The sequence below is a fragment of the Drosophila eugracilis genome, unplaced genomic scaffold (assembly GCF_018153835.1).
Source record: "Drosophila eugracilis isolate 14026-0451.02 unplaced genomic scaffold, ASM1815383v1 contig_2153, whole genome shotgun sequence".
Taxonomy (NCBI): Eukaryota; Metazoa; Arthropoda; class Insecta; order Diptera; family Drosophilidae; genus Drosophila; species Drosophila eugracilis.
Genome location: NW_024573037.1, coordinates 35,794 through 50,845, shown reverse-complemented (window position 1 = coordinate 50,845; position 15,052 = coordinate 35,794). Strand labels below are relative to the sequence as shown.

At 38.1% G+C, this 15,052-nt stretch overlaps 1 protein-coding gene across 8 annotated transcripts in view; it reads left to right on the top strand.

Moving 5' to 3' along the window:
* Window positions 1-123: 123 nt before the first annotated feature.
* The window catches only part of LOC108102955 (Ca(2+)/calmodulin-responsive adenylate cyclase), a 33,499-nt gene continuing 18,570 nt past the window's right edge, over window positions 124-15,052 (top strand). For 5 of the 8 annotated variants that reach the window (XM_017208244.2, XM_017208243.2, XM_017208242.2 and 2 more), the window contains exons 1-2: window positions 125-481; window positions 1,331-1,451. The gene's annotated coding sequence lies outside the window, so the exon portion shown is untranslated. Of the gene's footprint in view, window positions 482-1,330; window positions 1,452-15,052 lie in introns of all 8 variants that reach the window. The other 3 variants (XM_017208238.2, XM_017208246.2, XM_017208245.2) reach the window with 1 other exon arrangement.

The following is a 15,052-nucleotide window of genomic DNA, read 5'->3' as shown; positions in this document are numbered from 1 at the left end:
AAATCGCATTGGCCTTTAAGCTGATGGAAAGCCAGCTGATTAGCCCGTGCCCTGTGAAAAATGTATTCGATAAGCCGATTAGTTATCGTCTCTTGGCTAGGCCATCTCTACGATTGTGCTTTCGTTAGGCGCTGATGTTCGTCCAATCGTGTTTCGTTTCGTTTCGGTTCGTTTCGACCCGCCGACGGACGCTTTAGTTTGGCTGCAACGCTTTGCTGAGAACAGACTAAACCGAAAAGGCAAAACCAAACAAACCAAACCAAACAATCCAAACAAGTCGAAGAAATCGCCGTCGGAAAGTGGGAAAGCCGTTAAATAACGCGACGAATTTAACTCTTTTTTTTCGGTGTTAGTGTTGTTCCTCCTTTTTTTTTTTGGTAAAGTTTTCTTGTGTGTCTTAGGACGTTTGTTTTCTTTTTTGTCGGGGAAATGCGCGCGCGCATTTAAAGAAGTGACAGGAAAACTACAAAAAACGCAGCTGGTAAATTTCTAAGTTTTCCAAATTAAAAAGAAAATACTGACAAAAATCAACAAATGCATTGGCCGCATATGATAAAGAAGGAGAAGATGAAAAAGAAGAGCGTGCCGCGACGCCTTACGTTGTTGTTATTGTTGTTCTTAGCCGTGTTTTTCTGTTGGTTTTGTTGTTGCTGCTGCTGCTGGCTTTATCTGCATTGTCTTGCGTCTTAACTCGTTTTGCTTTGGCCTTTTCGGCTCTCTTCTCGATACTCCACCCCCTCTAGCCGTTTTCCTCTCCTCACGCTGTTCTCCACCTGCAAATGTGTGCGTGTGTGTGTGTGTGTGTTGTCCATGGATGCGCTTAGGCGGCGCTTTGCCATTGGCTTTTCCCTCTCTCCTCTTTCCTCTGTCTCTTTGCCACACACGCCTTTTTTTTGGCTTATGGCTGTGGCAGCAGCGGCAGTAGCAGCAGCACCACAACCAACAACAACAAGCTGCCGCAAAAAATCAATAACGGTATTGGCAGCAGCAGCAGCGGCAGCAACAAAAACAACAACTTCCGCTTAGCAGTGCTTCCTCAAAAGTTGCAAAATGTCACCGTGCTACACGGATTAGATAACCAAAAAGTGGAAGAAGAGAGAAAGTGCACAAGCACAAGAATCAAACAGAAACGGAGAGCGAGAGAAAGATAAAGATAAAAAAAAAAAAACGTGGAAAGGCATAAGAAGTGCTTGCCACGCCCCCTGCCCATTGGCGTGGGTGCCACAGTTCTTGTTTAATTAAAAGCCAAACATTCAATTACAACGCACTTGCTCTCTCTTTCGTTCGTCACTTAAAAACGCACTCTTCTTTTCTGCCTCTCTCACAACAGCCATCTATGCATCTTAAACCTACAACAACAACAGGCGAAATAACAACAACAGATACAGAACAAGGAAACAAAAAAAAGGAGGAAGAAGTCAACTTGCAACACAATCGTTGTTGCTTTTTGGGTAAGTTTTTTTTTCTCAATTGCGGGTTGTTCTCAACTTAAAATACAGAGGAGGGGGGAACTTAGTTAAGTACTTTCAAGAAACATTTCTAAGATACAAACCTAATTGAAGGCTAAGCAGCCCAAACAAGATACAAAATTAGTTAATTAGAGTAGATTTCATATTGGAAACTAAAATATGACTCTTTAATATGTAAGGAATTGAAAAAGAGATATCTTATTCTTATGACATCTAATCTTAGAAATATTCCTGATCTTACTTAATAAATTGTTGAGATAATAATTTGTAAATAGGAAAAAAAGAATATTGATAGTGTAAAGTTAAAGACATTTCTAAAAATATAGATAAGAAAGAACTGAAAGACGAATAGAATAATAATTATAAGATACATTTTCCTTTCTGAACGACGAACAACAAATTAAAGCCAAATAATAAGTATTAAGACTTATAAATAAATCACAGACACATACGAAAATCAATAGGAAATCAATGATATTTGGAAAATATATCATTGAATATAAATAAATATTTAAAAAGAAACAAACAAAATTAGATATTTCAGATACAACCAACTAAACGACGAACAACCGAATAAAAATCAAAGACAAAATCAAAGAATAATAAACCCAAATGAGACGAATAAAGAAACAATGAATCAGATTGGAAATAATATTAGTTTTAAAAATCAGCAGAATATTTCCCCTAACTTTATTCACAAGCTAAAAATTCACTACAATAGTCTCTCTAATATTCATTATAAATCTCGAGTTGGCTAATGCTAATATATTGCTCTAATAAACTAATATAATTTATAACTGTTCCATAAAAAATGTCATAAAAATGTACAATATTAATTTATTGGCAATAAAAGTTATGATATCTATCAATTAGAATCATTTAGCTTCGAATACGACGAGTTAATGAGCAGATTTGATAACTAAACCAATTAAGCACGATTAATGGCTGTGCTAATCATAGCCTTTCCCTTAGGTATTTAAAGTTACTTAAAAGTTTTTCATGTTTCCATCATTAAGGCGATTACTTAGTGCAACCCTTTTAGAGAAACTTTTCAAAAAGTATACAACTACTTAATCATCATTGGAATTAGTTTATAAAATACTTTGGTGCGGTGCAGCTGACACATGTTTTTCTGTTCTCCCCGCGCAGATTTTTCCATTTTCCTTTTCCTTTTCCATTTTTTTTTCATTTTTATTTTCATTTTTGTTTGTGTTTGTATTTTTGTTCTCGGCCTCCAAAAGAAAATCGTTGAGGCAGTGAGACGCGACATGCGACAAGCCTCCGTGAAAAATCATGGGATTCGTTTGATTTTTGCTATTTTTAAATGGTCTTCATGGGCTTCGAAGATGATCATCTCCCTGGGGAAGATTCCTACAGTCAGCTTCTCCAGAATTGTGCTTTGATGTGTTTCCACAAACACACACTGTATATGTACATCTATATTGGTAATAACACTTGGTGCATTGGCCTTCTTGGCCTTCGATGTCGCTAAAACAATGGGTGTGTGTGCCTCTCTTAATATGCATTTTTTTTCTGGGCTGCTGTTGTTGTTGCTTTTGCTCTGCACAATTTTCATAAATATTTTATTTATTGTTTGCACACAAAAAGGTCGCCGAAAGCGCGTTTTACTTTAGAGTTCAAGGATGTGGGTCAAGTGGTTAGTTGAGGGCATACAACATGTGCGTCTGATGACCTATTCAAATCCACGGATTATCGCGTTTCAAGTGCAACAATACATGAAAGAATCCTTGGAAGACAAAGTCCAATTAGTGTCAGATTTTGGCAAAACAAAAAAACAGTTTAGTTAACGAACTTAAGAAGGATATTTTCTTAAGGTTTCCTGGAATTTTATCCATAAATTCTAGAAAAGTCAAGCTTCATCTTTACATTGTAGTTGGGCACCTCAAACAGCATTCATAATTCGCAACGCTGGCAGATCATCTTCATCATCATTATTATCATCATTTTAGCCACCACAACCTCTCTTGAAACCACTGAAAAAGCATCGCTTTTCTGGCTCGGTAGTGCCACTGGTTGACACGCTCTAAAGTGCCTGTCTGAGCCACCAACCAAGCACCTCCAGAACCATCAGCATGGGCACACAGAGAAAAATAAGCTCAATAACAGCCTAAGCAAATAATAATAATAAATAAACGACAAAGGGAAGCTGACTTTGACATAGAAAGGGGTTATGGGGGCGAAGCTTTAACAAAAATGTGGAAGCAAATTTGCTAGTCACACAAAGTTAACTTCGTCTAACACAGTCAGAGATTTAACAAAGTTGTTGCCACTTTAATTAAAATCTATTGACAATGTAATTACGCTTTTAAACTTCATGGCGTGGCAGTAAAGATTTTAAGTTTAGAAGACAATATATATATATACTAGAATTTATGTCCCCATTTCGCATAAGTCAGCCATTTAAAACACATCTTAAAATTATTGATAGATGCTCAATAGCCTGGCTCAGCAGCTAGATTTAGTCTGTACTTTTTCAGTACTTTCAAGACAAAACTCTCATCAAAAGATACTCAATCGATTTTAAGTGAAGTTACCCCTTCGTGTGGAAATATCGGTAGATAAATAAAATCAGAAAATGTCATTCAATCCCAAAAGGGCTTGCAATATTTTGCCTGTGCAGCATCCACAGGCATAAAGGCATGGTCTCCGTCCATATCATCCATCGGCTGCATCTTCTTCGGCATCTTTGCGGCAAGGCAAAGTGTGTTCTAACGGTTCAATGAACTGTGACCACAGTCTCGCAGATGTGGAAGCTATCATTGTTGCTTCACTACGCACTGCCAATTTATACAAAGCCGCGTTGTTCACAGCCGCAGACACACAGCAACTGCACAGAATTACATGCAACACCAGCAAAAGCTCACTGAGCGAAAAGGTGGTTAAAGAACAAAACTAGTTAAAAATCTATTTTATAACTTTAATAGTTGAAAAAGTTAAAAGTTCTTAGACATTATGAAAGATTCTTCTTTTCCCTAACTAAAAATCTAAAATAACAAAAATCCGATTCGGAAAGTGCCTTAAAAATATCAAAAATCATTTTCCAATATTATTTTCGATTATGGCCATCTTATAAATCGTAAATCATGGCGCCAGTCGTGAATTCAATTAACTTAGCCACACAGACAAAAACATGGCCAAAGATTTTTAATTGACTTCCCACATTTTCGTTTTCAATTTCGGTTTTCAGCGGCTTAAATATTTTGCTCACGATTGATAGAAATAGAGTGAGGTACTAAAAACGAGGCAATAACGAATTAGAATGTGACTTGTAGAATTCAAAATTGGAATAGTTAGTAGAACAAAAATGTAGATTGTTAAAAAGACGGGGTAAGGTTAATAAATCAGTCAAAGTTGTGTCATAAATTGATCAAATAAAATAGATACAAAGAATGAGCCAAGCCCTTCACTATATTTAAGATATATATCATAAGATAAATCCTTTTGTTATTTATTAATATTTGTCAATGGAAAACTGCAGCGTCTGATCAACAATGAAGAGTTCCAAAATCTATCTTTTCCGTTTGAAACTAAAAGTAAACTAAAAGTTCAAGTTCACAGCAAAAGGGTATCCAAACATCGACCCAGCTAAAACCACAAATATTAATACGGTTCGCTTTTTGTACTATTCCTGCCTGAAATGTACAAATTCTTGCTGCTCTTGTCGACTGTGCGTTGGGCCAGGTGACGAAGCCGTCATCGTTGCAGGGAACGTGACATGCATGCAAATTGTGCATTGACGCGACTTGTGAGTGCAACCTCAACCTCAGACCCGCAGAAATAAAATAAAATAAAATACAAAAAAAAAAACACAAAAAAAAGAAAAAAAAAACGAAACCTGCGGCTGGCGATAAGGCAAAGAGGTGGCCAAAGAGTCAGTTGCCTCTAACCTTCTGCGAAGTGAGCTAAATTGCTTGACAACAAGCCTCTTTGGGCATCATCGCCAGAGAAGTGCAAAAAGTGCAAGTGGGCGTCGTGATGGGGCAGTCGTGCCATTGAAACCGATGGAGGAATTACAAAAGAACCACTTCCCCCAACAAATTTTCCCCGGCAAACAAGTTTTCTAAGAATATAAACAGGTAGAGCAGAGCAAATTGCAATTCTTCCATGCAATTCGATCTTTTTGGTAGATGAAACTCTAAAAGAGTTGATCTAGGAATCGAAATATTTATCATTATTAAAAATGTTTTAAGGTTTCTCTTGAAGAACAGGAACAGGAACAGGTTTTCAACGAAGAACAGGAACGTGTTTGTTTCATTATCGATGTCAACTTTTCTTACCCCAAAACTCATTTGTGGTGGAAGCAACATTTCTACTATATTTCTTGGCAAGTTCAAGTTTTTGAGTTAACAGAAGTAAATGTGCAGTTTAAAATTCAAAAGTAGTGTGAATTAAGTGGCTGGTGTATCTCATTTTCGAGGCTATAACATTGTTCCTTGTTAAATAAGTCTACGGAAAATAAGTTAAGTAATATTATTATTATGGCGACACAGCCGTTTCGACAAACTTATGCCACTTCATTCATATCATACACAAGTGCCCATTATTCAACCCGTTGAACGAAAAGCTTTTATAACTTTTCAACTCGACGGGCATTGATTCTCCAATGGTTTTTGAGCTGAATGGGGCGGGATCTTTCTAGAATTTTAAGTATTTTGTTTTCGAAGGCACAAGAAATTGGGGGTTTTGATAAATCCAAAACTAGTATTAATATGAAATGTATATGAAAGTTCCCATTTAAGTTAAAGAAAATAAAACTTTCTGAAGTTCTAACTATTGAAGTTGGACTGTAATGTCGATGGAGAGATCTTGTAGACCCAGACAAATGCACTGATCGGCTGAGGAGTGCAGAGACAGAGGCATGGGCGCATAGTCGAAACTGGTTCTCATCGCAGTTTGCATGCCACATCCAATTGGTGGCGTATTTGGGTCGCAGTTGGCGGCTCTCCGTAGCAGTTGGCAGTTGGCCGTTTTGCAGGCGTTGGCCAATTACGAGCACATATACGTTTCAATTGATTTCTAATTAACCATTTGCATTTGCTGCGTGCCAGTGTCCATGTGTGAATGTTCTCACGTGTGCACTTGATCTGCTTCGGTTCTCTATACATGCCACATGTCCCCATGTCCCAATGTCCCCATGTGCCACATGCCCACCATGTTTCATGTTGCTATATACATCCAATATTACCCATGTCAACCATGATGTGGCATTCAACCAAAACCAGGTGTAAGGGTGTCGGCTTTTCCTATCTATTTAACCATTTGTAGGTCAAGCTGCGTCTTTGTTCGCTTTCTGTGTGGGCACCGAAAGATGAGCAGCCATTGATATCAAGTATCTCTTTGGGCAGAGGTAGGCATATATGTTTATGCACTATATTTCAACTTGAGGAAAGTATAATCCAAAGTGATAATCTATACGACCTCAATTGGGTTTCTAAAGAGAAGTGTTTTGGTGTTGTTACAATAAGTAGGAAATAATAGAGGAGCCTAATTATGATGGATTTTCCTGCTTAATTACTTCTTAAAGCATTACAATTATTACAAACTTCTTGACAAATATCTAAATACCTTTTCGAAGAGTATATAAAGTTGTAACTTTCGCATCATTTTGCTGCCCCCGCCCGTATTTCTTGGGGATTACTAAACGCCGCCGCAGATCAGAGACGGACGCCCATATGCGAGTCAATTAGTGCATGTAGGCGCAGAAATTAATTTGTTCGCCGCCAAATGTGACAGAGTCAGCAAAAACATATATATATATATATATATAATATATGTATAGAGGAAAAACCCCTTCTGGCAGGCAGAAATTAACCAAGCCGAAATACAGAGACAGAGAGAGAGAGCTAGCTGCACTGCGAATCAATTATGGGCATCAGAGATAAGTTGAAGCCTAAATAGCTATTAAAGAGCTCAACCAGTTGGATACCCTTTAGCCAAGAAGTCCATGCAAATTATAGAGCTATAGTTGCTTTCTTAAGCTATTAATCGAATTTCACCAGCAATTAATCAAGAAGTTAATAGGTCATAGTTAATCAATCTCTGGCTGATAACACACTTTCAATGCAAAATATTTCCTGTTGCAATCTCTGAGTTTGATGAACTTGTGACCAGCTATTTGCTGACCATTATGGCAGCAGATTTCTGAAGTTCCTGCCTGCGTTTGGGGGGCCAAACCAATCAGGCATAAATGCTGGCCAGCAATTCAATCCCCGCTCATTACAAAGCTCCTTAGTTAGCTCAGGCTATGAATCTAAAGTCTATTGGCCCGAATGACTGACTGAACGACTGACTGACTGAGTGAGTGAGTGAGTGGTGAATATCTGTGTGTGTGTGTGGACGACAACGGAATGTGCTGGCAATTAAAATGAACTCACGCTGGCAACCCTGACAAAAACGTGCCGCCGTACAGACTGACTGACTGCAACTTCAACTGCAACTGTGCAAAAATATCTGAGAGGCAGGCGGCATACGGCAGGCACTGAGGTTGCTGGCGTCGAAATCAAAAGTGAGATATAGTTAAACTGGACTCTTGGAAACCTGACTCCCAAAGCCACTTACACCAAAAGCGCGCGCATTGATTAAGTTTTGAGTTTTGAGTTTTGAGTTTTGATTTTGTTTTTGATTTTTGAGCACTGGATCAGTGGCTGAGCTGAACTGAAAAAGATCAGAGAGCCAAGACACTAGCGCACGCGCAGCAAATTTGTAGCTTTTGAGCCTGTGAATGAGCTGGAAAAACATTTAATGGAGTGACAATCAAAGGAAGATAGAACTGTAGATGCCCTATCAAGAGATTAAAGAACTACATATTTCATTACAAATCAGATCAGATATATATTCTTATAGTTTTAACTCTTATAAACGAGGCATCAGTGGCTATTTCACCTTTTAGGAAGGACTACCTTAAAGAGCTTAGAAACTATTAATAATCTAATAAACACCTTATGCTAGAGCATTAGCTATTCACTGTGCAACATATTCAGCCTTCTAATCATCTTGAACATATTAATTTAGGCAATTTGCAATTTAATTTCATAACAAAGTCATAATTTCGATCGATGAGCGTTGGATGAGGCTGGCTATTTCGATTGTTTATCTAATTGCTAATTTGATCGACATGACAATGATCAGTCGGCCAGATGATTGCTCCTATCTTAAGTCCCCGCCCCGTGGCCAACTCACCGCCGATCAATCAATGCCATCAATCATGCATGAGCGAGTCAACGCTTACAGAGAGTAGCTGAGAGGAGAAGATTGACAGGCCACTGATATTCGCAGGGGAAAAAGGGGGGCCCAGAACGTATACGCCTATTGGACACACTCAAATTACACTGGCTAACAAAGATCAAAGCACTTGTCAGGCAGTAGAAGAAATGCAGAAGAAATTGGTACAGATAAGTCATGAAAATCTGATGAAGAAACGTCTCAAAGTCCTGTAAGCCATGAAGAAAACATTGCTGTGTTAGCTAGTGTTGCAGCTGTTAATACCCGCAATTAGCTGGCAGAGAATATAGTGAAACTGTTTTCATCCCCAGCCTGATTTCATTGTATTTGTTGGCCAATTGAAGCTGCCAGCTGACCAAACAATTATCAGGCAATTTGCATTATGAAGTTGCCGCCTGTCAATTCGAGGGCATCTTAAGAGATCTACCACTGCCCATTGTTTTCTCGATTCCAGCACAGCGCCACACTTCAACCTGTCAGCAGACACTCTGGCCTGTTTGTTCGACACTTTGTGGGCCAACTTTTTTTTGCAGAGAAATTAATTAACATAACTTTGGGTAAAAGTAACTAATCTGGCCAAGAGGTTCGCAGATTGGGTTAATCAACCAAGCGATTAGAATTCACAAATAGTTCAATATAGATAAACCAGAAAACACTTTCCACCTCACAGGCATATTATGTAATCATAACGATGATGATGATGATGATGATGCCGGACATATATGATAATTTAGTGCCCACTTTTAGACGACGTTTTACGAGTTTTCCAATCCATTTATGGCAAACAATTAACTGAGGAACCGTCGCCAGAACGGTGAGCAATTTTAACAATTTATTGCAGTTATAAAAAACAAAAAAAAACAAAAAACAAATAATCAAAATAAAAGCTGAAAAATCTCATCTAGAGACAATAACACTTCCATTTTGACACACATACAAATTGGTTAATTAAAAATGCCACTTCGATTCCGCCGAACCGATACCCATTTCGCTAAGTACCCAGGCACGTTCGAAAATAGAGAAACAAACTTAATTGTGATTCAAACTCAACGGGGCAAGAAGAGTTTACTATATAGTTCTCCAAAGTACCTAAGGGTCTGGCCAGGGTGTTCCTATTTATAGCGATTTTCGTTTAGGCTCATAGACCCAAGTATTTTCATAGCTCATAGCTCATTGTTTTTGCATTGCCTAATATTCGCGTGACAAAGCAAAATGCGATGTCAGATGTTTCACACATGTTTGGCGACTAAAAACAAAACAAAAATCAAAGATGAAAGCGAAACAGGCGCACAAATGTTATATATTTAGTTCCTAATGAGCAGATCGATTCTGAAACTGCAAGTGATGTTGGCCAAAAACCATAATGAATATGATATTTTAAAGACTTTTCCATTATTTTCCTGTAAATTATTAAGATGCTAACTAGCCTGATTTATAATTTATAAATTGAAATCAAATAGAAATGCTTAGCTACTAACTAGGCTCTTCCATTGGCCAATCCTGATCGATTGAGGTATGTGTCAGTGAACTCTGGAACTGACATTTGACCCCTTCTTTGGATACAGGAACTGCGGTGGAAATTATAATGTCCTTCTTTCTAGGAAAGTCTGCTAAGGGGGAGAGGGCTGGGTCATACATTTAAGGGTCACCCAACCTGCAGTTGGAACTGCAAAATCCCCAGCTAGGCAGTACTTTCTGGAACTCTACGTACGCCACACAGCACGGGCAATATAAATAGATTCCCAAATGACATTGCAAACAGACAAACAAAAATCACTGCAGTGTGGAATCGACTTGAAATCGTCGATGGATGGGCAAAAGGGTGAAACGAGTGTGTGGACAGGGGTTAATCAGCTTTCGAGTTCTGCTGATAAAAAAAAATAAAAAACACATACAAAAAACTCAAGTGGCCTCAGCGATTGCACATTCCATTTTCTGGGTATATAGGGCATAGCTTGTTTTTAAGTCAGCCAAAGGGTATGCTTAACTGGGAAATTATCAGTTCTTAATAAAATAATAATAATTTTATAATAAATAAGGATTATCTTCAAAGTCTGTCTGATTTTGTTGTCTTTAAGTTCATGATCTTCTTACAAAATAACATTCAAGATTGATGGGTTCGTAGGTAACCTTATGGTAATTAGTGTTAAATGTAACTATAACATCTTACTTAGTTAAAAACTAAAAATTAATAGGTTCTTTATATTACTACAAGTAACAGATCACCAGTTTCAAGAGATAATAAAGCAATGTAGCCACATTTTAACTTAATAGTGCAAATTTAACTTAATAGCCAGGTTATCATTGCCATATTAGGTTAAAACTCAGTCAGAAAGTATGTCAAGGTCTCATATATCAGGTATTTATAAAGTCGTGACACTGTCCACCGATCTTACGTCTTTCTTTGCGGAGGGTCAGGAAACTTTCGCTACGGACGCAGAGGCGGGTTGATAAGGCTAGAAGATAGATAAGCTCGTATGGGAAATGCTATACGCAAGTGTGCCCGTGAATATATAGAAGTGATCAAAATAATATAAGTACCTCCCCTTGAAGTTTAGAGTTCCGAAGGAATTTATGTAAATTTCGAACTATAAAGTGAAATAACTTTATAATGGGATCTTAATTTCTATAAAAACTTATAAATTTATAATAGTTAAAATCCTTTGATTTTGCCATTTATACAATGACGTACCACTATGAAAACCCCCCTCATTTGCTATCTTTTAAAGTATCTTTTAAAATAATAAACCATAATATATTGACTGGAATTTTCATTTTGGCAGTCAACTTAATCCCAAAGCCTTGACTTCATAGATTTCCCGTTCAGCTGTCCCAAGCTGTTTTGTTTACGGCCTGCTAAAGGCGAGAAGAAGACCTTTTATCGATTCGCGATGTCGGGTAGTGATGTCATGGGAAATATGTAGACAGATAAAGAGTTTTTGCGTAGGAGAAGTAGGGGAGACCCAACGGCCTGCTGGAAGGAACCAAAGCTTTGGATGGCACGTCAAGGTCAAGTGGAAATTGCGTGCCAAATGATGCAACCAAAGTCAAAGAGGTTTCCCCAAGCTAACATATGAAGTTTATATAGCTCTTTGATAGCTCTTTGGGGTTAATAATAATAAACCTGAAAATCAATCTCTTTCTGCCTTGTACCTTATAAACTAAGAATTTGAATCTTGAACTAAGACAAGTCCTTCCAATTCGAGTAGCCTCTCGCCAGTCACAACAAATGTCGTAAACATTGGCCTAAAGAGGACATTGGACTCTTACCCACCTCATCCTTGGAGGGCAACAAGCTAACCATAGAGTAGCCTCGGGTTGGGTAGTCCTTCAGCAAGGGTCCTTCAGAAGGGGTCTCTGTAGCTGCTGCTGCTGTTGTTGTTGTTGTTGTTGGCAGGCCGCCAAAGGGTCATCAGCACCGCGAGCGTATATAATGGCTTAAGTGTATGTGTTTTCTTGTCCCAGGTGGTGCATGGATCCTACTGCATGTGTCCTAGTGGGTGGTGGTTGGTCTGGTTAACTGGGAGAAGGAAAGGACACTTTGCTGCAGCACTGGCAGCTGTTTCCTGTGTGCGTGGGTCGCTGCACTCAAGACACCTGCAATTCATTTGGCATATTTAGTTCAACAACCCAGAAGTTTGCCGCCTGTGTGCCTTTTGTTCCACGGAGCCGGCTCCGCATTATAGATGATACTGTTTATCTCCCTGCTCCGCCTCCACCGCCTCCGCCATACGGATTGGCCAGTTGATGTCCTGTATATCCGTTTCTATTCGATTGCTTTTCCTTTTTGCTTTTTTCCAAAACAGAAGGAAGCAGTCAAAATGTCATCTTTGTCATCGCATCCTTCCGGCTGTGTCTTTTGCAGGCTCAAAAAAACAAACAGAAGGCAAAATATATACAAACGAAGACGAACGACATTCACTGTATTTTAATTTCATGGCTCTGACGTTGAGTTTTCATTTGTCGCGATTTTCTTTACTTTTTTGTCGTTGTTTTAAATATTCTAAGGACAAAGTCAATGACAATCGGAAATATTATTTCTCTGGCTGCTGGCGTTTTGTTTCGCTTCGTTTCGTTTATTTTCTTTTCATTTCACTGTTTCGGTTAGCTTTTGCCGGCTGCCATTTAAAAGTCAACACTTTAAGTGAGACGTTCTGACAAAATGCCCAAAGACCAGCCACCAGTCACCGTCGAGAAGGCCCGAAAAATGATGGAGAGATGATGAGGTCCGCTCTCGCTTCTCAATAATGACAACAGATGCTCAGCGAATGATTTCACAGATGTCGATTCTGGTGAATAACCCTTTGGCTAGCCATGGTTATGTTTTCGGTTTTCATTGTTAAATTAAAGTGGCTTTTGAGGTATATATATTATAGATCATACAGAGTTAAGGCTGTACGAGTATCAGATTATATACATCCCAGCTATATAGACTATAAATGATATCAAAATGAATTCCCCATTCGATTTCAGAGCAAGAGCCATGGAACTTTTGTATATACTTATCATTCTTAATCAACATTAACAGCAAAGTTGTTGTAAACATTTTTCCACAGTTTCTATTCTTGAGAGCTATTAAAATTTGAGATGTGCGATTTATATAGTTCTCATGCAGATCGGTTTTGATTTATAATAAACATTTGCAAATGCGCAAGCAAAAGCTTAAAAGTATCTTCAACCGTAATGGGCAACACATTTTACTAAAGCTAAAGTGCAATTTGTCAAATTTTCTTAACAATACCTGTCTTCTTAACACTAATTTACTATATAGACAGGCAGCACCTTTGACTAAGACTAGGTCAAGTTAAACATAAACTATGCTTTTAAATGGCTTTTGTAGCTGTCATGTTTCTGATTGGCAATAACTCTTCGTTCGTTAAGAATAATTTTTATCTATTTTTAAGTCTTCATTTAGTTAGATTTCCCTCCATAACTTTCACAATTCGTTGGAAAATTCCATAAAAAAGAAAAACGTAATGAAACGAAAAAAACGCTTTAAATTAGCCCTTTTTCATGTCGTTTTTGGTTTTTGTTTTCACTTGAAATAGCAAATATTTAATATTCATAATGGTCGCCCGCTGACCCAGCTCCAGCTCCAGCTCTTGGATGTCTGGTGGGGGTCCGGGTAATTGTGGATTCCGGATTCGGTTTCCAAGGGGCCTTTCCCCACCCCTCTTTGCGTGCCCTGCATTAGCGAGCAATAGCAGCGAGAAGAGGCAGGGGCTGGCCAAGGTTTTTGCTCTTATGAAACAGCCCATAAGTTGCAGCTAATAGCATAGATTACTAATAATAAGTTTGCGTTTTGATGACCCAAGTTACATCATATCAAGTCAATAGCTTCCAACTTGCTTGACGGTATTATCTAAATTACAGTTGTTTGTCATTTTCTATAATGGTTTGGGTATTAGTTGGTCCGAACAGATCGTTTGTCTATATGTCCATTGCAGCATTAAAAGTTTTCAACAGATGCTACTCAGCGGATTCTATGATCTGTTGGAATCATGCAACTTCCGGTTGCAATTTAAGGCGATCAATTGGCCATGCTGCTGGCTTTACACAGAGCAGCAGAGAGAGAGAGCAGAGCAAAGCAATGATGCAGAAACAACAACCAGATGTTCTGTAGATGATTATGGAATTATCCATGGGGGCTGGGTAATGGGTTTTTAAGAAGTCGTCTTACTTGTGCTCAAAAAAAAAGTTGCACCTACTTTCTATGTACTAAAATATGCAACGAAGAGGAGGGACAAAAACAGCTTGGATGTTGGTGTAGGAAGAGTAGGTGGGTTTCCTATCATAGTTGGATTATTATATAGCTTTACAGATATTTCATATATCTTCATGAACCTTCTATTCTAAGCTTCTGAGTCTTCATATAAACAAGTCTCTGTAACAAGTTCCTTGTGAAGATCATTCAATGGCAAAGAAAAATTGTAAATATTTACTTGATGTTTTGAAAAGACAATGAAGTGCCAAATCAGCTAATGCATTAGCTATCAGTTAGATAGATTAGTTAGCCACTTTCGTTGAGATTTTAGCCAGAATGAGGGCACCTGAGTGGAAACTGACAGCACCAGACAGCAATTTCAATGTCCAAATGTCATTTACTAAAAGGCAAAACTTGACTAGACATTACTTTTAACATCTATTAGCTACATTGTATTAACTTAAAGAGCCTTGTAGACCATAAATTTAGCTCTAACTTCTGCTAAAAACAATGTATCTTAACTTGAATATCATTCTCAAACATCAATTTCAGCCAGTTGTAGATAAACCTTTGATTTGAGTCATACATATATCTCAAAGATATGGCAATAAAAATCTTAAGTTATTAAGATATATAT